The sequence below is a fragment of the Salmo salar genome, chromosome ssa02, assembly GCF_905237065.1.
Source record: "Salmo salar chromosome ssa02, Ssal_v3.1, whole genome shotgun sequence".
Classification (NCBI taxonomy): Eukaryota; Metazoa; Chordata; class Actinopteri; order Salmoniformes; family Salmonidae; genus Salmo; species Salmo salar.
The window spans coordinates 93926760-93948135 of record NC_059443.1 but is presented as its reverse complement, the minus strand read 5'-3'; the positions used below and the strand labels follow the sequence as shown (position 1 = coordinate 93948135).

Genomic DNA, 21376 nt, shown 5'->3' with positions numbered 1-21376 from the left:
CAAATAATAATAATCATAGTAGTTGTCGAGGGTGCAACAAGCACGTCCGGTGAACAGGTCAGGGTTCCATAGCCGCAGGCAGAACAGTTGAAACTGGAGCAGCAGCACGGCCAGGTGGACTGGGGACAGCAAGGAGTCATCATACCAGGTAGTCCTGAGGCATGGTCCTAGGGCTCAGGTCCTCCGAGAGAAAGACAGAAAGAGAGAAAGAGAGAATTAGAGAGAGCATATTTAAATACACACAGGACACCGGATAAGACAAGAGAAATACTCCAGATGTAACAGACTGACCCTAGCCCCCGACACATAAACTACTGCAGCATAAATACTGGAGGCTGAGACAATGCACATTTAAACATTAAGCGTAAAGAAAAAATATTGATACCGACCTTCAGATTTTGACAGACGTTGTAAGCACCGGGCCAAAATGTATGGTCTGAAAGTCCACAACACCTGAGAAAAAACTCTGATTTCATTCTAAAGTAAAAAAAAATTGTTATCGAACTTAAGATGTTGTATCCACCGTGACAAAAGTATGTATTGTCTGAAAGTCCAAAACCACTGAGAATTAATCTTCACCTTCAGACAACACTGTCTTTTTAAATGCTTTGCTGCCCTGTGTGAGGATCGAACTCACGACTTTCAGACCATGAGACTGACGCGCTGCCTGCTGCGCCAACGATGCACATTTAAACATTAAGCGTAAAGAACAAATATCGATACCAACCTTCAGATTTTGACAGTGACGTTGTAAGCACCGTGCCAAAATGTATGGTCTGAAAGTCGACAACACCTGAGAAAAAAACTATGATTTCATTCTAAAGTAAAAAATATTGATATCGACCTTAAGATGTGGTATCCACCGTGACAAAAGTATGTATTGTCTGAAAGTCCAAAACATCTGACAATTAATTGTCACTTCATCTTCAGACAAGACTTTCTTTTTAGGATCTTTGCTGCCCCGTGTGAGGATCGAACTCACGACCTTCAGATTATGAGACTGACGCGCTACCTACTACGCTAACGAGGAAGATTTAACCAGCAAATCGAAAGAAAAAATTATCGATACCGACCTTCACTTTTTGACAGACGTTGTAAGCACCGTGCCAAAATGTATGGTCTGAAAAACCACAACACCTGAGAAAAAAACGATGATTTCATTCTAAAGTAAAACAATTTGATATCGATCTTAAGATGTGGTTTACACCGTGACAAAAGTATGTATTGTCTGAAAGTCCAAAACCACTGAGAATTAATTTTCACCTTCAGACAACGCTGGCTTTTAATAAGCTTTGCTGCCCCGTGTGAGGATCGAACTCACAACCTTAAGATTATGAGACTGATGCGCTGCCTGCTGCGCCAACGAGGTACATTAAGTCGTTAAGTGTAATCAAAAATATCAATACCGACCTTCACTTTTTGACAGTGACGTAAGCACCGTGCCAAAATGTATGGTCTGAAAGTCCACAACACCTGAGAAAAAAACTATGATTTCATTCTAAAGTAAAAAATATAGATATCGACCTTAATTTAAGATGTGGTTTCCACCTTGACAAAAGTATGTATTGTGTGAAATTCCGAAACCACTGAGAATTAATTTTCACCTTCAGACAAGAGTCTTTTTATAAGCTTTGCTGCCCCGTGTGAGGATCGAACTCACGACCTTAAGATTATGAGATTGACGCACTGCCTGCTGCGCCAACAATCAAATCAAATCAAATCAAATTTATTTTTATATAGCCCTTCGTACATCAGCTGATATTCTCAAAGTGCTGTACAGAAACCCAGCCTAAAACCCCAAACAGCAAGCAAAGCATGTGAAAGAAGCACGGTGGCTAGGAAAAACTCCCTAGGAAAAACTCCCTAGAAAGGCCAAAACCTAGGAAGAAACCTAGAGAGGAACCAGGCTATGAGGGGTGGCCAGTCCTCTTCTGGCTGTGCAGGGTGGATATTATAACAGAACATGGTCAAAATGTTAAAATGTTAAAATGTTCATAAATGACCAGCATGGTCAAATAATAATAATCATAGTAGTTGTCGAGGGTGCAACAAGCACGTCCGGTGAACAGGTCAGGGTTCCATAGCCGCAGGCAGAACAGTTGAAACTGGAGCAGCAGCACGGCCAGGTGGACTGGGGACAGCAAGGAGTCATCATACCAGGTAGTCCTGAGGCATGGTCCTAGGGCTCAGGTCCTCCGAGAGAAAGACAGAAAGAGAGAAAGAGAGAATTAGAGAGAGCATATTTAAATACACACAGGACACCGGATAAGACAAGAGAAATACTCCAGATGTAACAGACTGACCCTAGCCCCCCGACACATAAACTACTGCAGCATAAATACTGGAGGCTGAGACAATGCACATTTAAACATTAAGCGTAAAGAAAAAATATTGATACCGACCTTCAGATTTTGACAGACGTTGTAAGCACCGGGCCAAAATGTATGGTCTGAAAGTCCACAACACCTGAGAAAAAACTCTGATTTCATTCTAAAGTAAAAAAAAAATTGTTATCGAACTTAAGATGTTGTATCCACCGTGACAAAAGTATGTATTGTCTGAAAGTCCAAAACCACTGAGAATTAATCTTCACTTCATCTTCAGACAACACTGTCTTTTTAAATGCTTTGCTGCCCTGTGTGAGGATCGAACTCACGACTTTCAGACCATGAGACTGACGCGCTGCCTGCTGCGCCAACGATGCACATTTAAACATTAAGCGTAAAGAACAAATATCGATACCAACCTTCAGATTTTGACAGTGACGTTGTAAGAACCGTGCCAAAATGTATGGTCTGAAAGTCGACAACACCTGAGAAAAAAACTATGATTTCATTCTAAAGTAAAAAATATTGATATCGACCTTAAGATGTGGTATCCACCGTGACAAAAGTATGTATTGTCTGAAAGTCCAAAACATCTGAGAATTAATTGTCACTTCATCTTCAGACAACACTTTCTTTTTTAGGATCTTTGCTGCCCCGTGTGAGGATCGAACTCACGACCTTCAGATTATGAGACTGACGCGCTACCTACTACGCTAACGAGCAAGATTTAATCAGCAAATCGAAAGAAAAAATTAGCGATACCGACCTTCACTTTTTGACAGACGTTGTAAGCACCGTGCCAAAATGTATGGTCTGAAAAAACCACAACACCTGAGAAAAAAACTATGATTTCATTCTAAAGTAAAACAATTTGATATCGATCTTAAGATGTGGTTTACACCGTGACAAAAGTATGTATTGTCTGAAAGTCCAAAACCACTGAGAATTAATTTTCACCTTCAGACAACGCTGGCTTTTAATAAGCTTTGCTGCCCCGTGTGAGGATCGAACTCACAACCTTCAGATTATGAGACTGATGTGCTGCCTGCTGCGCCAACGAGGTACGTTAAATCATTAAGTGTAATCAAAAATATCAATACCGACCTTCACTTTTTGACAGTGACGTAAGCACCGTGCCAAAATGTATGGTCTGAAAGTCCACAACACCTGAGAAAAAAACTATGATTTCATTCTAAAGTAAAAAATATAGATATCGACCTTAAGATGTGGTTTCCACCTTGACAAAAGTATGTATTGTGTGAAATTCCGAAACCACTGAGAATTAATTTTCACCTTCAGACAAGAGTCTTTTTATAAGCTTTGCTGCCCCATGTGAGGATCGAACTCACGACCTTAAGATTATGAGATTGACGCACTGCCTGCTGCGCCAACAATCAAATCAAATCAAATCAAATTTATTTTTATATAGCCCTTCGTACATCAGCTGATATTCTCAAAGTGCTGTACAGAAACCCAGCCTAAAACCCCAAACAGCAAGCAAAGCATGTGAAAGAAGCACGGTGGCTAGGAAAAACTCCCTAGGAAAAACTCCCTAGAAAGGCCAAAAAACCTAGGAAGAAACCTAGAGAGGAACCAGGCTATGAGGGGTGGCCAGTCCTCTTCTGGCTGTGCAGGGTGGATATTATAACAGAACATGGTCAAAATGTTAAAATGTTAAAATGTTCATAAATGACCAGCATGGTCAAATAATAATAATCATAGTAGTTGTCGAGGGTGCAACAAGCACGTCCGGTGAACAGGTCAGGGTTCCATAGCCGCAGGCAGAACAGTTGAAACTGGAGCAGCAGCACGGCCAGGTGGACTGGGGACAGCAAGGAGTCATCATACCAGGTAGTCCTGAGGCATGGTCCTAGGGCTCAGGTCCTCCGAGAGAAAGACAGAAAGAGAGAAAGAGAGAATTAGAGAGAGCATATTTAAATACACACAGGACACCGGATAAGACAAGAGAAATACTCCAGATGTAACAGACTGACCCTAGCCCCCGACACATAAACTACTGCAGCATAAATACTGGAGGCTGAGACAATGCACATTTAAACATTAAGCGTAAAGAAAAAATATTGATACCGACCTTCAGATTTTGACAGACGTTGTAAGCACCGGGCCAAAATGTATGGTCTGAAAGTCCACAACACCTGAGAAAAAACTTTGATTTCATTCTAAAGTAAAAAAAAAATTGTTATCGAACTTAAGATGTTGTATCCACCGTGACAAAAGTATGTATTGTCTGAAAGTCCAAAACCACTGAGAATTAATCTTCACTTCATCTTCAGACAACACTGTCTTTTTAAATGCTTTGCTGCCCTGTGTGAGGATCGAACTCACGACTTTCAGACCATGAGACTGACGCGCTGCCTGCTGCGCCAACGATGCACATTTAAACATTAAGCGTAAAGAACAAATATCGATACCAACCTTCAGATTTTGACAGTGACGTTGTAAGCACCGTGCCAAAATGTATGGTCTGAAAGTCGACAACACCTGAGAAAAAAACTATGATTTCATTCTAAAGTAAAAAATATTGATATCGACCTTAAGATGTGGTATCCACCGTGACAAAAGTATGTATTGTCTGAAAGTCCAAAACATCTGAGAATTAATTGTCACTTCATCTTCAGACAACACTATCTTTTTAGGATCTTTGCTGCCCCGTGTGAGGATCGAACTCACGACCTTCAGATTATGAGACTGACGTGCTACCTACTACGCTAACGAGGAAGATTTAATCAGCAAATCGAAAGAAAAAATTATCGATACCGACCTTCACTTTTTTGACAGACGTTGTAAGCACCGTGCCAAAATGTATGGTCTGAAAACCACAACACCTGAGAAAAAAACTATGATTTCATTCTAAAGTAAAACAATTTGATATCGATCTTAAGATGTGGTTTACACCGTGACAAAAGTATGTATTGTCTGAAAGTCCAAAACCACTGAGAATTAATTTTCACCTTCAGACAACGCTGGCTTTTAATAAGCTTTGCTGCCCCGTGTGAGGATCGAACTCACAACCTTCAGATTATGAGACTGATGTGCTGCCTGCTGCGCCAACGAGGTACGTTAAATCATTAAGTGTAATCAAAAATATCAATACCGACCTTCACTTTTTTGACAGTGACGTAAGCACCGTGCCAAAATGTATGGTCTGAAAGTCCACAACACCTGAGAAAAAAACAATGATTTCATTCTAAAGTAAAAAATATAGATATCGATACCGACCTTCAGATTTTGACAGTGACGTTGTAAGCACCGTGCCAAAATGTATGGTCTGAAAGTCCACAACACCTAAGAAAAAAACAATGATTTCATTCTAAAGTAAAAAATATAGATATCGATACCGACCTTCAGATTTTGACAGTGACGTTGTAAGCACCGTGCCAAAATGTATGGTCTGAAAGTCCACAACACCTAAGAAAAAAACAATGATTTCATTCTAAAGTAAAAAATATAGATATCGATACCGACCTTCAGATTTTGACAGTGACGTTGTAAGCACCGTGACAAAAGTATGTATCATCTGAACGTCCAATACCACTGAGAATTGATTTTCACTTCATCTTCAGACAACACTGTCTTTTTAAAAGCTTTGCTGCCCCGTGTGAGGATCGAACTCACGACCTTCAGATTATGAGACTGACGCACTGCCTGCTGCGCCAACGATGCACATTTAAACATTAAGCGTAAAGAAAAAATATTGATACCGACCTTCAGATTTTGACAGACGTTGTAAGCACCGGGCCAAAATGTATGGTCTGAAAGTCCACAACACCTGAGAAAAAAACAATGATTTCATTCTAAAGTAAAAAATATTGATATCGACCTTAAGATGTGGTTTCCACCGTGACAAAAGTATGTATCATCTGAACGTCCAATACCACTGAGAATTGATTTTCACTTCATCTTCAGAAAACACTGTCTTTTAAAAGCTTTGCTGCCCAGTGTGAGGATCGAACTCACGACCTTCAGATTATGAGACTGACGCACTACCTACTGCGCTAACGAGGAACAGTTCTTCAACAAATCGAAATAAAAAATTATCAATACCGACCTTCACTTGTTGACAGTGACGTTGTAAGCACCGTGCCAAAATGTATGGTCTGAAAACCACAACACCTGAGAAAAAAACAATGATTTCATTCTAAAGTAAAAATATAGATATCGACCTTAAGATGTGGTATCCACCGTGACAAAAGTATGTATTGTCTGAAAGTCCAAAACTCCTGAGAATTAATTGTCACTTCATCTTCAGACATCACTGTCTTTTTAAAAGCTTTGCTGCCCCGTGTGAGGATCGAACTCACGACCTTCAGATTATGAGACTGACGCGCTACCTACTGCGCTAACGAGGCACAGTTCATCAACAAATCGAAATAAAAAATTATCGATACCGACCTTCACTTGTTGACAGTGACGTTGTAAGCACCGTGCCAAAATGTATGGTCTGAAAAACCACAACACCTGAGAAAAAAACAATGATTTCATTCTAAAGTAAAAAATATAGATATCGATACCGACCTTCACTTTTTGACAGTGACGTTGTAAGCACCGTGCCAAAATGTATGGTCCGAAAAACCACAACACCTGAGAAAAACCGCCATTAACTAGCTACAACTACAAAAAAATATCGATAACGACCTTCACCACTACTAACTAGATATCGATACCGACCTTCAGATTTTGACAGTGACGTTGTAAGCACCGTGCCAAAATGTATGGTCTGAAAGTCCACAACACCTAAGAAATAAACAATGATTTCATTCTAAAGTAAAAAATATAGATATCGATACCGACCTTCTGATTTTGACAGTGACGTTGTAAGCACCGTGACAAAAGTATGTATCGTCTGAACGTCAAAATCATTTTCAGACAACACTTTCTTATTAAAAGCTTTGCTGCCCCGTGTGAGGATCAAACTCACGACCTTCAAATTACGAGACTGACGCGCTGCCTGCTGCACCAACGAGGCACATTAAATCGGTAAGTGTAAGAAAAATATCGATACCGACCTTCAGATTTTGACACTGACGTTGTAAGCACCGTGCCAAAATGTATGGTCTGAAAGTCCACAACACCTGAGAAAAAAACTATGATTTCATTCGAAAGTAAGAAATATAGATATCGACCTTAAGATGTGGTATCCACCGAAACACAAAAGTATGTATTGTCTGAAAGTCCAAAACATCTGAGAATTAATTGTCACTTATTCTTCAGACAACACTTTCTTTTTAAAATCTTTGCTGCCCCGTGTGAGGATCTAACTCACGACCTTCAGATTATGAGACTGACGCGCTGCCTGCTGCACCAACGAGGCACATTAAAGCATTAAGTGTAAGAAAAATATCGATACCGACCTTCAGATTTTGACAGTGACGTTGTAAGCACCGTGCCAAAATGTATGGTCTGAAAGTCCACAACACCTAAGAAAAAAACTATGATTTCCTTCTAAAGTAAAAAATATAGATATCGATACCGACCTTCAGATTTTGACAGTGACGTTGTAAGCACCGTGCCAAAATGTATGGTCTGAAAAACCACAACACCTGAGAAAAAAACTATGATTTCATTCTAAAGTAAAAAATATAGATATCGACCTTAAGATGTGGCATCCACCGTGACAAAAGTATGTATTGTCTGAAAGTCCAAAACCATTGAGAATTAATTTTCACTTCATCTTCAGACAACACTGTCTTTTTAAAATCTTTGCTGCCCCGTGTGAGGATCGAACTCACGACCTTCAGATTATGAGACTGACGCGCTGCCTGCTGCGCCAACGAGGCACTTTTAAACATTAAGCGTAAAGAAAAAATATCGATAACGACCTTCAGATTTTGACAGAGACATTGTAAGCACGGTGCCAAAATGTATGGTCTGAAAGTCCACGTCACCTGAGAAAAAAACAATGATTTCATTCTAAAGTAAAAAATATAGATATCGACCTTAAGATGTGGCATCCACCGTGCCAAAATGTATGGTCTGAAAGTCCACAACACCTAAGAAAAAAACAATGATTTCATTCTAAAGTAAAAAATATAGATATCGATACCGACCTTCAGATTTTGACAGTGACGTTGTAAGCACCGTGACAAAAGTATGTATCATCTGAACGTCCAATACCACTGAGAATTGATTTTCACTTCATCTTCAGACAACACTGTCTTTTTAAAAGCTTTGCTGCCCCGTGTGAGGATCGAACTCACGACCTTCAGATTATGAGACTGACGCACTGCCTGCTGCGCCAACGATGCACATTTAAACATTAAGCGTAAAGAAAAAATATTGATACCGACCTTCAGATTTTGACAGACGTTGTAAGCACCGGGCCAAAATGTATGGTCTGAAAGTCCACAACACCTGAGAAAAAAACAATGATTTCATTCTAAAGTAAAAAATATTGATATCGACCTTAAGATGTGGTTTCCACCGTGACAAAAGTATGTATCATCTGAACGTCCAATACCACTGAGAATTGATTTTCACTTCATCTTCAGAAAACACTGTCTTTTAAAAGCTTTGCTGCCCAGTGTGAGGATCGAACTCACGACCTTCAGATTATGAGACTGACGCACTACCTACTGCGCTAACGAGGAACAGTTCTTCAACAAATCGAAATAAAAAATTATCAATACCGACCTTCACTTGTTGACAGTGACGTTGTAAGCACCGTGCCAAAATGTATGGTCTGAAAAACCACAACACCTGAGAAAAAAACAATGATTTCATTCTAAAGTAAAAATATAGATATCGACCTTAAGATGTGGTATCCACCGTGACAAAAGTATGTATTGTCTGAAAGTCCAAAACTCCTGAGAATTAATTGTCACTTCATCTTCAGACATCACTGTCTTTTTAAAAGCTTTGCTGCCCCGTGTGAGGATCGAACTCACGACCTTCAGATTATGAGACTGACGCGCTACCTACTGCGCTAACGAGGCACAGTTCATCAACAAATCGAAATAAAAAATTATCGATACCGACCTTCACTTGTTGACAGTGACGTTGTAAGCACCGTGCCAAAATGTATGGTCTGAAAAACCACAACACCTGAGAAAAAAACAATGATTTCATTCTAAAGTAAAAAATATAGATATCGATACCGACCTTCACTTTTTGACAGTGACGTTGTAAGCACCGTGCCAAAAATGTATGGTCCGAAAAACCACAACACCTGAGAAAAACCGCCATTAACTAGCTACAACTACAAAAATATCGATAACGACCTTCACCACTACTAACTAGATATCGATACCGACCTTCAGATTTTGACAGTGACGTTGTAAGCACCGTGCCAAAATGTATGGTCTGAAAGTCCACAACACCTAAGAAATAAACAATGATTTCATTCTAAAGTAAAAAATATAGATATCGATACCGACCTTCTGATTTTGACAGTGACGTTGTAAGCACCGTGACAAAAGTATGTATCGTCTGAACGTCAAAATCTTTCAGACAACACTTTCTTATTAAAAGCTTTGCTGCCCCGTGTGAGGATCAAACTCACGACCTTCAAATTACGAGACTGACGCGCTGCCTGCTGCACCAACGAGGCACATTAAATCGGTAAGTGTAAGAAAAAATATCGATACCGACCTTCAGATTTTGACACTGACGTTGTAAGCACCGTGCCAAAATGTATGGTCTGAAAGTCCACAACACCTGAGAAAAAAACTATGATTTCATTCGAAAGTAAGAAATATAGATATCGACCTTAAGATGTGGTATCCACCGAAACAAAAGTATGTATTGTCTGAAAGTCCAAAACATCTGAGAATTAATTGTCACTTATTCTTCAGACAACACTTTCTTTTTAAAATCTTTGCTGCCCCGTGTGAGGATCTAACTCACGACCTTCAGATTATGAGACTGACGCGCTGCCTGCTGCACCAACGAGGCACATTAAAGCATTAAGTGTAAGAAAAAATATCGATACCGACCTTCAGATTTTGACAGTGACGTTGTAAGCACCGTGCCAAAATGTATGGTCTGAAAGTCCACAACACCTAAGAAAAAAACTATGATTTCCTTCTAAAGTAAAAAATATAGATATCGATACCGACCTTCAGATTTTGACAGTGACGTTGTAAGCACCGTGCCAAAATGTATGGTCTGAAAAACCACAACACCTGAGAAAAAAACTATGATTTCATTCTAAAGTAAAAAATATAGATATCGACCTTAAGATGTGGCATCCACCGTGACAAAAGTATGTATTGTCTGAAAGTCCAAAACCATTGAGAATTAATTTTCACTTCATCTTCAGACAACACTGTCTTTTTAAAATCTTTGCTGCCCCGTGTGAGGATCGAACTCACGACCTTCAGATTATGAGACTGACGCGCTGCCTGCTGCGCCAACGAGGCACTTTTAAACATTAAGCGTAAAGAAAAAATATCGATAACGACCTTCAGATTTTGACAGAGACATTGTAAGCACGGTGCCAAAATGTATGGTCTGAAAGTCCACATCACCTGAGAAAAAAACAATGATTTCATTCTAAAGTAAAAAATATAGATATCGACCTTAAGATGTGGCATCCACCGTGACAAAAGTATGTATTGTCTGAAAGTCCAAAACCATTGAGAATTAATTTTCACTTCATCTTCAGACAACACTGTCTTTTTAAAATCTTTGCTGCCCCGTGTGAGGATCGAACTCACGACCTTCAGATTATGAGACTGACGCGCTACCTACTGCGCTAACGAGGCACATTTAATCAACAAATCGAAAGAAAAAATTATCAATACCGACCTTCACTTTTTGACAGTGACGTTGTAAGCACCGTGCCAAAATGTATGGTCTGAAAAACCACAACACCTGAGAAAAAAACTATGATTTCATTCTAAAGTAAAAAATATAGATATCGATACCGACCTTCAGATTTTGACAGTGACGTTGTAAGCACCGTGACAAAAGTATGTATCGTCTGAACGTCCAATACCACTGAGTATTAATTTTCACTTCATCTTCAGAAAACACTGTTTTTTTAAAACCTTTGCTGCCCCGTGTGAGGATCGAACTCACGACCTTCAGATTATGAGACTGACGCACTGCCTGCTGCACCAACGAGGCACTTTTAAACATTAAGCGTAAAGAAAAAATATCGATAACGACCTTCAGATTTTGACAGAGACGTTGTAAGCACCGTGCCAAAATGTATGGTCTGAAAGTCCACATCACCTGAGAAAAAAACAATGATTTCATTCTAAAGTAAAAAATATAGATATCGACCTTAAGATGTGGTATCCACTGTGACAAAAGTATGTATTGTCTGAAAGTCCAAAACCACTGAGAATTAATTTTCCCTTCATTTTCAGACAACACTTTCTTATTAAAAGCTTTGCTGCCCTGTGTGAGGATCGAACTCGCGACCTTCAGATTATGAGACTGACGCGGTAGCTACTGCGCTAACGAAGCACGTTTAATAAACAAATCAAAAGAAAAAATTATCGATACCGACCTTCACTTTTTGACAGTGACGTTGTAAGCACCGTGCCAAAATGTATGGTCTGAAAAACCACAACACCTGAGAAAAAAACAATGATTTCATTCTAAAGTAAAACAATTTGATATCGACCTTAAGATGTGGTTTCCACCGTGACAAAAGTATGTATTGTGTGAAAGTCCAAAACCACTGAGAATTAATTTTCACCTTCAGACAACAGTGTCTTTTTATAAGCTTTGCTGCCCCGTGTGAGGATCGAACTCACAACCTTCGGATTATGAGACTGACGCGCTGCCTGCTGCACCAACGAGGCACTTTTAAACATTAAGCTTAAAGAAAAAATATCGATAACGACCTTCAGATTTTGACAGTGACGTTGTAAGCACCGTGCCAAAATGTATGGTCTGAAAGTCCACATCACCTGAGAAAAAAACAATGATTTCATTCTAAAGTAAAAAATATAGATATCGACCTTAAGATGTGGTATCCACTGTGACAAAAGTATGTATTGTCTGAAAGTCCAAAACCACTGAGAATTAATTTCATTCTAAAGTAAAAAATATAGATATCGACCTTAAGATGTGGTATCCACCGTGACAAAAGTATGTATTGTCTGAAAGTCCAAAACAGCTGAGAATTAATTGTCACTTCATCTTCAGACATCACTGTCTTTTTAAAAGCTTTGCTGCCCCGTGTGAGGATCGAACTCACGACCTTCAGATTATGAGACTGACGCGCTACCTACTGCGCTAACGAGGCACAGTTCATCAACAAATCGAAATAAAAAATTATCGATACCGACCTTCACTTGTTGACAGTGACGTTGTAAGCACCGTGCCAAAATGTATGGTCTGAAAAACCACAACACCTGAGAAAAAAACAATGATTTTATTCTAAAGTAAAAAATATAGATATCGACCTTAAGATGTCGTATCCACCGTGACAAAAGTATGTATTGTCTGAAAGTCCAAAACAACTGAGAATTAATTTTCACCTTCAGACAACAGTCTTTTTAAAAGCTTTGCTGACCCGTGTGAGGATCAAACTCACGACCTCAAGATTATGAGACTGACGCGCAGCCTGCTGCACCAACGAGGCACATTAAATCATTAAGTGTAAGAAAAAATATCGATACCGACCTTCAGATTTTGACAGTGACGTTGTAAGCACCGTGCCAAAATGTATGGTCTGAAAGTCCACAACACCTAAGAAAAAAACAATGATTTCATTCTAAAGTAAAAAATATAGATATCGATACCGACCTTCACTTTTTGACAGTGACGTTGTAAGCACCGTGCCAAAATGTATGGTCTGAAAAACCACAACACCTGAGAAAAAAACAATGATTTCATTCTAAAGTAAAAAATATAGATATCGACCTTAAGATGTGGTATCCATCTTGACAAAAGTATGTATTGTTTGAAAGTCCAAAACATCTGAGAATTAATTGTCACTTCATCTTCAGACAACACTTTCTTTTTAAGAGACTTGCTGCCCCGTGTGAGGATCGAACTCACGACCTTCAGATTATGAGACTGACGCGCTGCCTGCTGCGCCAACGAGGAACATTTAAACGTTAAGCGTAAAGAAAAAATATCGATAACGACCTTCAGATTTTGACAGAGACGTTGTAAGCACTGTGCCAAAATGTATGGTCTGAAAGTCCACATCACCTGAGAAAAAAACAATGATTTAATTCTAAAGTAAAAAATATAGATATCGACCTTAAGATGTGGTATCCACCGTGAGAAAAGTATGTATTGTCTGAAAGTCCAAAACCACTGAGAATTAATTTTCACTTCATCTTCAGACCACACTGTCTTTTTAAAAGCTTTGCTGCCCCGTGTGAGGATCGAACTCACGACCTTCAGATTATGAGACTGACGCGGTACCTACTACGCTAACGAGGAAGATTTAATCAGCAAATCGAAAGAAAAAATTATCGATACCGACCTTCACTTTTTGACAGTGACGTTGTAAGCACCGTGCCAAAATGTATGGTCTGAAAAACCACATTACCTGAGAAAAAAACTATGATTTCATTCTAAAGTAAAACAATTTGATATCGACCTTAAGATGTGGTTTCCACCGTGAAAAAGTATGTATTGTCTGAAAGTCCAAAACAACTGAGAATTAATTTTCACCTTCAGACAACAGTCTTTTTATAAGCTTTGCTGACCCGTGTGACTGGTAGGAATAATGATTTTCTCTCCTTTGAAAATGATTCCGTTGATCTGTGATAGTTCATCACGATGGTTCCAGAATTCTGAGACGCTCTGAGGGCATTTTCTCCTCTCCTCAGGCCATCCATCCTGTATGACTTCCCTCAGCTGTGTGAGTTGTGAGTCCTTTTCTGTTTCTGCTTGGATCTCCTTCAGTTTCGTGTCACTAACTGGTAAGTTGCTGTACACAGTGTGCACTTGCATGTCCATGCCCTCACTGAGGCTGCTGTCCTTGTAGGTAAGAAACTTCCTGGAGAGTGTGTCTGCGACAGGGATGTCTTTGCCTGGACGGTGAGTGATTGTGAAGTCGTATTTTTTTGTAGTTGAAGGATCATTCTCTGTAGCCTTGGCGGGGCTGCAGCTAGTGGTTTCCTCATGATTGACTCAAGGGGCTTGTGGTCGGATTCCACAATGACTTGTCGTCCATATACGTACTGATGGAAACGTTTACATCCGAACAGAATGGCATAGAGCTCCTTTTCGATTTGAGCGTAGTTGATTTCACAGTCTGTGAGAGATTTGGAAGCGTAGCCGATGGGCTTTCCTTCTTGCAGTAGCACTGCACCTAGTCCATACTTCGACGCGTCCACTTGGAGTCTGAGCTCTTTGTTGGGGTCGTAGTAGGCAAGGATTGGTCCTGGTTCTCTCGTGATCAAGTCTTTCACATTCTGGAAAGCAATGTCGTGTTGCTTGTCCCAAAGAAACTCACTGGACTGCTTTAGCAGTTGACGCAGGGGTGCATTAGCATTGGAGAGGCTGGGTGCGAACTTGGCTAAGTAGTTGACCATGCCAAGCACTGTTTCCAGCTCTGCACGGTTCTTTGGTGGCTCCATTTCTTTTATGGCTGAGATCTTCTGTGGATCTGGCTTGATTCCATTCGCTGTGAGAAGATGTCCGAAGTAGCTGACCTCTGTAGCGCTGACTGTGCTCTTCTCGGGGTTGAGCCGGACTCCTCTCTCGCGGGACCTTTGCAGCATCGCGCGGAGGTTTCGGTCGTGCTCCTCTTTGGTTCGACCATAAACAAGGATGTCGTCCACAATTGCCACAACTCCGTCGAGGCCTTCATATACTTCGTCAATCTTTCGCTGAAACTCGTCTTGGGCTGAGATAATCCCAAAAGGCAGGCGACGGAACCTGTAGCGTCCAAACGGTGTGTTGAATGTTGTGAGCTTAGATGACTCTTCTGTGAGCTTGATAGCCCAGTAGCCTGATCTAGCGTCCATGACACTGAAGTAGTGTGCTCCCGCTAGCTTGTGCGTGATACCATCTAGCGTCGGTAAAGGGTAATGGGGCCGTTTGATAGCCTTGTTCAAGTCTCTTGGGTCGAGGCATACTCGGAGCTTGCCTGTGCGTGGTTTCTCCACCACCACTAACGCCCTTCAGATTTTGACAGTGACGTTGTAAGCACCGTGCCAAAATGTATGGTCTGAAAGTCGACATCACCTGAGAAAAAAACAATGATTTCATTCTAAAGTAAAAAATATAGATATCGACCTTAAGATGTGGCATCCACCGTGACAAAAGTATGTATTGTCTGAAAGTCCAAAACCATTGAGAATTAATTTTCACTTCATCTTCAGACAACACTGTCTTTTTAAAATCTTTGCTGCCCCGTGTGAGGATCTAACTCACGACCTTCAGATTATGAGACTGACGCGCTGCCTGCTGCACCAACGAGGCACATTAAAGCATTAAGTGTAAGAAAAAATATCGATACCGACCTTCAGATTTTGACAGTGACGTTGTAAGCACCGTGCCAAAATGTATGGTCTGAAAGTCCACAACACCTGAGAAAAAAACTATGATTTCCTTCTAAAGTAAAAAATATAGATATCGATACCGACCTTCAGATTTTGACAGTGACGTTGTAAGCACCGTGCCAAAATGTATGAGACTGACGCGCTGCCTGCTGCACCAACGAGGCACATTAAAGCATTAAGTGTAAGAAAAAATATCGATACCGACCTTCAGATTTTGACAGTGACGTTGTAAGCACCGTGCCAAAATGTATGGTCTGAAAGTCCACAACACCTAAGAAAAAAACTATGATTTCCTTCTAAAGTAAAAAATATAGATATCGATACCGACCTTCAGATTTTGACAGTGACGTTGTAAGCACCGTGCCAAAATGTATGGTCTGAAAAACCACAACACCTGAGAAAAAAACTATGATTTCATTCTAAAGTAAAAAATATAGATATCGACCTTAAGATGTGGTATCCACTGTGACAAAAGTATGTATTGTCTGGAAGTCCAAAACCACTGAGAATTAATTTTCACTTCATCTTCAGACAACACTTTCTTATTAAAAGCTTTCCTGCCCCGTGTGAGGATCAAACTCACGACCTTCAGATAATGAGACTGACGCGCTACCTACTGCGCTAACGAGGCACATTTAATCAACAAATCGAAAGAAAAAATTATCAATACCGACCTTCACTTTTTGACAGTGACGTTGTAAGCACCGTGCCAAAATGTATGGTCTGAAAAACCACAACACCTGAGAAAAAAACGATGATTTCATTCTAAAGTAAAACAATTTGATATCGACCTTAAGATGTGGTTTCCACCGTGACAAAAGTATGTATTGTCTGAAAGTCCAAAACCACTGAGAATTAATTTTCACCTTCAGACAACACTGTCTTTTTATAAGCTTTGCTGCCCCGTGTGAGGATCGAACTCACGACCTTAAGATTATGAGACTGACGCACTGCCTGCTGCGCCAACGAGGCACTTCTAAACATTAAGCGTAAAGAAAAAATATCGATAACGACCTTCAGATTTTGACAGTGACGTTGTAAGCACCGTGCCAAAATGTATGGTCTGAAAGTCCACAACACCTGAGAAAAAAACTATGATTTCCTTCTAAAGTAAAAAATATAGATATCGATACCGACCTTCAGATTTTGACAGTGACGTTGTAAGCACCGTGCCAAAATGTATGAGACTGACGCGCTGCCTGCTGCACCAACGAGGCACATTAAATCATTAAGTGTAAGAAAAAATATCGATACCGACCTTCAGATTTTGACAGTGACGTTGTAAGCACCGTGGCAAAATGTATGGTCTGAAAGTCCACAACACCTAAGAAATAAACAATGATTTCATTCTAAAGTAAAAAATATAGATATCGATACCGACCTTCAGATTTTGACAGTGACGTTGTAAGCACCGTGACAAAAGTATGTATCGTCTGAACGTCCAATACCACTGAGAATTAATTTTCACTTCATCTTCAGACAACACTTTCTTATTAAAAGCTTTGCTGCCCCGTGTGAGGATCGAACTCACGACCTTCAGATTATGAGACTGACGCGCTACCTACTGCGCTAACGAGGCACATTTAATCAACAAATCGAAAGAAAAAATTATCAATACCGACCTTCACTTTTTGACAGTGACGTTGTAAGCACCGTGCCAAAATGTATGGTCTGAAAAACCACAACACCTGAGAAAAAAACAATGATTTCATTCTAAAGTAAAACAATTTGATATCGACCTTAAGATGTGGTTTCCACCGTGACAAAAGTATGTATTGTCTGAAAGTCCAAAAACACTTAGAATTATTTTTCACCTTCAGACAACACTGTCTTTTTATAAGCTTTGCTGCCCCGTTGAGGATCGAACTCACGACCTTCAGATTATGAGAGTGACGCGCTACCTACTGCGCTAACGAGGCACATTTAATCAACAAATCGAAAGAAAAAATTATCAATACCGACCTTCACTTTTTGACAGTGACGTTGTAAGCACCGTGCCAAAATGTATGGTCTGAAAAACCACAACACCTGAGAAAAAAACAATGATTTCATTCTAAAGTAAAACAATTTGATATCGACCTTAAGATGTGGTTTCCACCGTGACAAAAGTATGTATTGTCTGAAAGTCCAAAAACACTGAGAATTATTTTTCACCTTCAGACAACACTGTCTTTTTATAAGCTTTGCTGCCCCGTTGAGGATCGAACTCACGACCTTCAGATTATGAGACTGACGCGCTGCCTGCTGCGCCAACGAGGCACTTCTAAACATTAAGCGTAAAGAAAAAATATCGATAACGACCTTCAGATTTTGACATTGACGTTGTAAGCACCGTGCCAAAATGTATGGTCTGAAAGTCCACATCACCTGAGAAAAAAACAATGATTTCATTCTAAAGTAAAAAATATAGATATCGACCTTAAGATGTGGTATCCACTGTGACAAAAGTATGTATTGTCTGAAAGTCCAAAACCACTGAGAATTAATTTTCCCTTCATTTTCAGACAACACTTTCTTATTAAAAGCTTTGCTGCCCCGTGTGAGGATCGAACTCACGACCTTCAAATTACGAGACTGAGGCGCTGCCTGCTGCGCCAACGAGGAACTTCTAAACATTAAGCGTAAAGAAAAAATATCGATAACGACCTTCAGATTTTGACAGTGACGTTGTAAGCACCGTGCCAAAATGTATGGTCTGAAAGTCCACATCACCTGAGAAAAATACTATGATTTCATTCTAAAGTAAAAAATATAGATATCGACCTTAAGATGTGGTATCCACTGTGACAAAAGTATGTATTGTCTGAAAGTCCAAAACAACTGAGAATTAATTTTCACTTCATCTTCGGACAACACTGTCTTTTTAAAAGCTTTGCTGCCCCGTGTGAGGATCGAACTCACGACCTTCAGATTATGAGACTGACGCGCTACCTACTGCGCTAACGAAGAAAATTTAATCAACAAATCGAAAGAAAAAATATCGATACCGACCTTCAGATTTTGACAGTGACGTTGTAAGCACCGTGCCAAAATGTATGGTCTGAAAGTCCACAACACCTAAGAAATAAACAATGATTTCATTCTAAAGTAAAAAATATAGATATCGATACCGACCTTCAGATTTTGACAGTGACGTTGTAAGCACCGTGACAAAAGTATGTATCGTCTGAACGTCCAATACCACTGAGAATTAATTTTCACTTCATCTTCAGAAAACACTGTTTTTTAAAAGCTTTGCTGCCCGGTGTGAGGATCGAACTGACGAACTTCAGATTATGAGACGACGCGCTGCCTGCTGCACCAACGAGGCACTTTTAAACATTAAGCGTAAAGAAAAATATCGATAACGACCTTCAGATTTTGACAGAGACGTTGTAAGCACCGTGCCAAAATGTATGGTCTGAAAGTCCACATCACCTGAGAAAAAAACAATGATTTCATTCTAAAGTAAAAAATATAGAAATCGACCTTAAGATGTGGTATCCACTGTGTCAAAAGTATGTATTGTCTGAAAGTCCAAAACCACTGAGAATTAATTTTTCCTTCATTTTCAGACAACACTTTCTTATTAAAACCTTTGCTGCCCCGTGTGAGGATCGTAGTCGCGACCTTCAGATTATGAGACTGACGCGCTACCTACTGCGCTAACGAAGCACATTTAATCAAGAAATCGAAAGAAAAATTATCGATACCGACCTTCAGTTTTTGACAGTGACGTTGTAAGCACCGTGCCAAAATGTATGGTCTGAAAAACCACAACACCTGAGAAAAAAACAATGATTTCATTCTAAAGTAAAACAATTTGATATCGACCTTAAGATGTGGTTTCCACCGTGACAAAAGTATGTATTGTCTGAAAGTCCAAAACCACTGAGAATTAATTTTCACCTTCAGACAACACTGTCTTTTTATAAGCTTTGCTGCCCCGTGTGAGGATCGAACTCACGACCTTCAGATTATGAGACTGACGCGCTGCCTGCTGCACCAACGAGGCACATTAAATCATTTAGTGTAAGAAAAAATATCGATACCGACCTTCAGATTTTACAGCGACGTTGTAAGCACCGTGACCAAAGTATGTATCGTCTGAACGTCCAATACCAGTGAGAATTCATTTTCACTTCATCTTCAGAAAACACTTTTTTTTTTAAAAGCTTTGCTGCCCCGTGTGAGGATCGAACTCACGACCTTCAGATGATGAGACTGACGCGCTGCCTGCTGCGCCAACGAGGGACTTTTAAACATTAAGCGTAAAGAAAAAATATCGATAACGACTTTCACTTTTTGACAGTGACGTTGTAAGCACCGTGCCAAAATGTATGGTCTGAAAGTCCACATCACCTGAGAAAAAAACTATGATTTCATTCTAAAGTAAAAAATATAGATATCGACCTTAAGATGTGGTATCCACTGTGACAAAAGTATGTATTGTCTGAAAGTCCAAAACAACTGAGAAATAATTTTCACTTCATCTTCGGACAACACTGTCTTTTTAAAAGCTTTGCTGCCCCGTGTGAGGATCGAACTCACGACCTTCAGATTATGAGACTGACGCGCTGCCTGCTGCGCAAACGAGGCACTTCTAAACATTAAGCGTAAAGAAAAAATATCGATAACGACTTTCACTTTTTGACAGTGACGTTGTAAGCACCGTGCCAAAATGTATGGTCTGAAAGTCCACAACACCTGAGAAAAAAACTATGATTTCATTCGAAAGTAAGAAATATAGATATCGACCTTAAGATGTGGTATCCACTGTGACAAAAGTATGTATTGTCTGAAAGTCCAAAACCACTGAGAATAAATTTTTCCTTCATTTTCAGACAACACTTTCTTATTAAAACCTTTGCTGCCCCGTGTGAGGATCGTAGTCGCGACCTTCAGATTATGAGACTGACGCGCTACCTACTGCGCTAACGAAGCACATTTAATCAACAAATCGAAAGAAAAAATTATCGATACCGACCTTCCCTTTTTGACAGTGACGTTGTAAGCACCGTGCCAAAATGTATGGTCTGAAAAACCACAACACCTGAGAAAAAAACTATGATTTCATTCTAAAGTAAAACAATTTGATATCGACCTTAAGATGTGGTTTCCACCGTGACAAAAGTATGTATTGTCTGAAAGTCCAAAACCACAGAGAATTAATTTTCACCATCAGACAACAGTCTTTTTATAAGCTTTGCTGCCCCGTGTGAGGATCGAACTCACGACCTTCAAATTATGAGACTGACGCGCTGCCTGCTGCACCAACGAGGCACATTAAATCGGTAAGTGTAAGAAAAAATATCGATACCGACCTTCAGATTTTGACACTGACGTTGTAAGCACCGTGCCAAAATGTATGGTCTGAAAGTCCACAACACCTGAGAAAAAAACTATGATTTCATTCGAAAGTAAGAAATATAGATATCGACCTTAAGATGTGGTATCCACCGAAACAAAAGTATGTATTGTCTGAAAGTCCAAAACATCTGAGAATTAATTGTCACTTATTCTTCATACAACACTTTCTTTTTAAAATCTTTGTTGCCCCGTGTGAGGATCTAACTCACGACCTTCAGATTATGAGACTGACGCGCTGCCTGCTGCACCAACGAGGCA

At 39.9% G+C, this 21376-nt stretch overlaps 10 non-coding genes across 10 annotated transcripts; all 10 read right to left on the bottom strand.

Moving 5' to 3' along the window:
- Positions 1–6624: 6624 nt before the first annotated feature.
- Positions 6625–6697, bottom strand: trnam-cau (transfer RNA methionine (anticodon CAU)). Its single transcript has one exon. It is a non-coding gene; the product is annotated as a tRNA-Met (tRNA).
- Positions 6698–7241: 544 nt separating this feature from the next.
- trnat-cgu (transfer RNA threonine (anticodon CGU)) lies at positions 7242–7314 on the bottom strand. The gene has a single exon. It is a non-coding gene; the product is annotated as a tRNA-Thr (tRNA).
- A 738-nt stretch (positions 7315–8052) lies between these two features.
- trnam-cau (transfer RNA methionine (anticodon CAU)) lies at positions 8053–8125 on the bottom strand. Its single transcript has one exon. It is a non-coding gene; the product is annotated as a tRNA-Met (tRNA).
- A 1082-nt stretch (positions 8126–9207) lies between these two features.
- trnam-cau (transfer RNA methionine (anticodon CAU)) lies at positions 9208–9280 on the bottom strand. The gene has a single exon. It is a non-coding gene; the product is annotated as a tRNA-Met (tRNA).
- A 541-nt stretch (positions 9281–9821) lies between these two features.
- On the bottom strand, positions 9822–9894 carry trnat-cgu (transfer RNA threonine (anticodon CGU)). The gene has a single exon. It is a non-coding gene; the product is annotated as a tRNA-Thr (tRNA).
- Positions 9895–10632: 738 nt separating this feature from the next.
- trnam-cau (transfer RNA methionine (anticodon CAU)) lies at positions 10633–10705 on the bottom strand. Its single transcript has one exon. It is a non-coding gene; the product is annotated as a tRNA-Met (tRNA).
- A 272-nt stretch (positions 10706–10977) lies between these two features.
- Positions 10978–11050, bottom strand: trnam-cau (transfer RNA methionine (anticodon CAU)). Its single transcript has one exon. It is a non-coding gene; the product is annotated as a tRNA-Met (tRNA).
- Positions 11051–12473: 1423 nt separating this feature from the next.
- Positions 12474–12546, bottom strand: trnam-cau (transfer RNA methionine (anticodon CAU)). Its single transcript has one exon. It is a non-coding gene; the product is annotated as a tRNA-Met (tRNA).
- Positions 12547–17275: 4729 nt separating this feature from the next.
- Positions 17276–17348, bottom strand: trnam-cau (transfer RNA methionine (anticodon CAU)). Its single transcript has one exon. It is a non-coding gene; the product is annotated as a tRNA-Met (tRNA).
- Positions 17349–18300: 952 nt separating this feature from the next.
- trnat-cgu (transfer RNA threonine (anticodon CGU)) lies at positions 18301–18373 on the bottom strand. The gene has a single exon. It is a non-coding gene; the product is annotated as a tRNA-Thr (tRNA).
- Positions 18374–21376: the final 3003 nt, after the last annotated feature.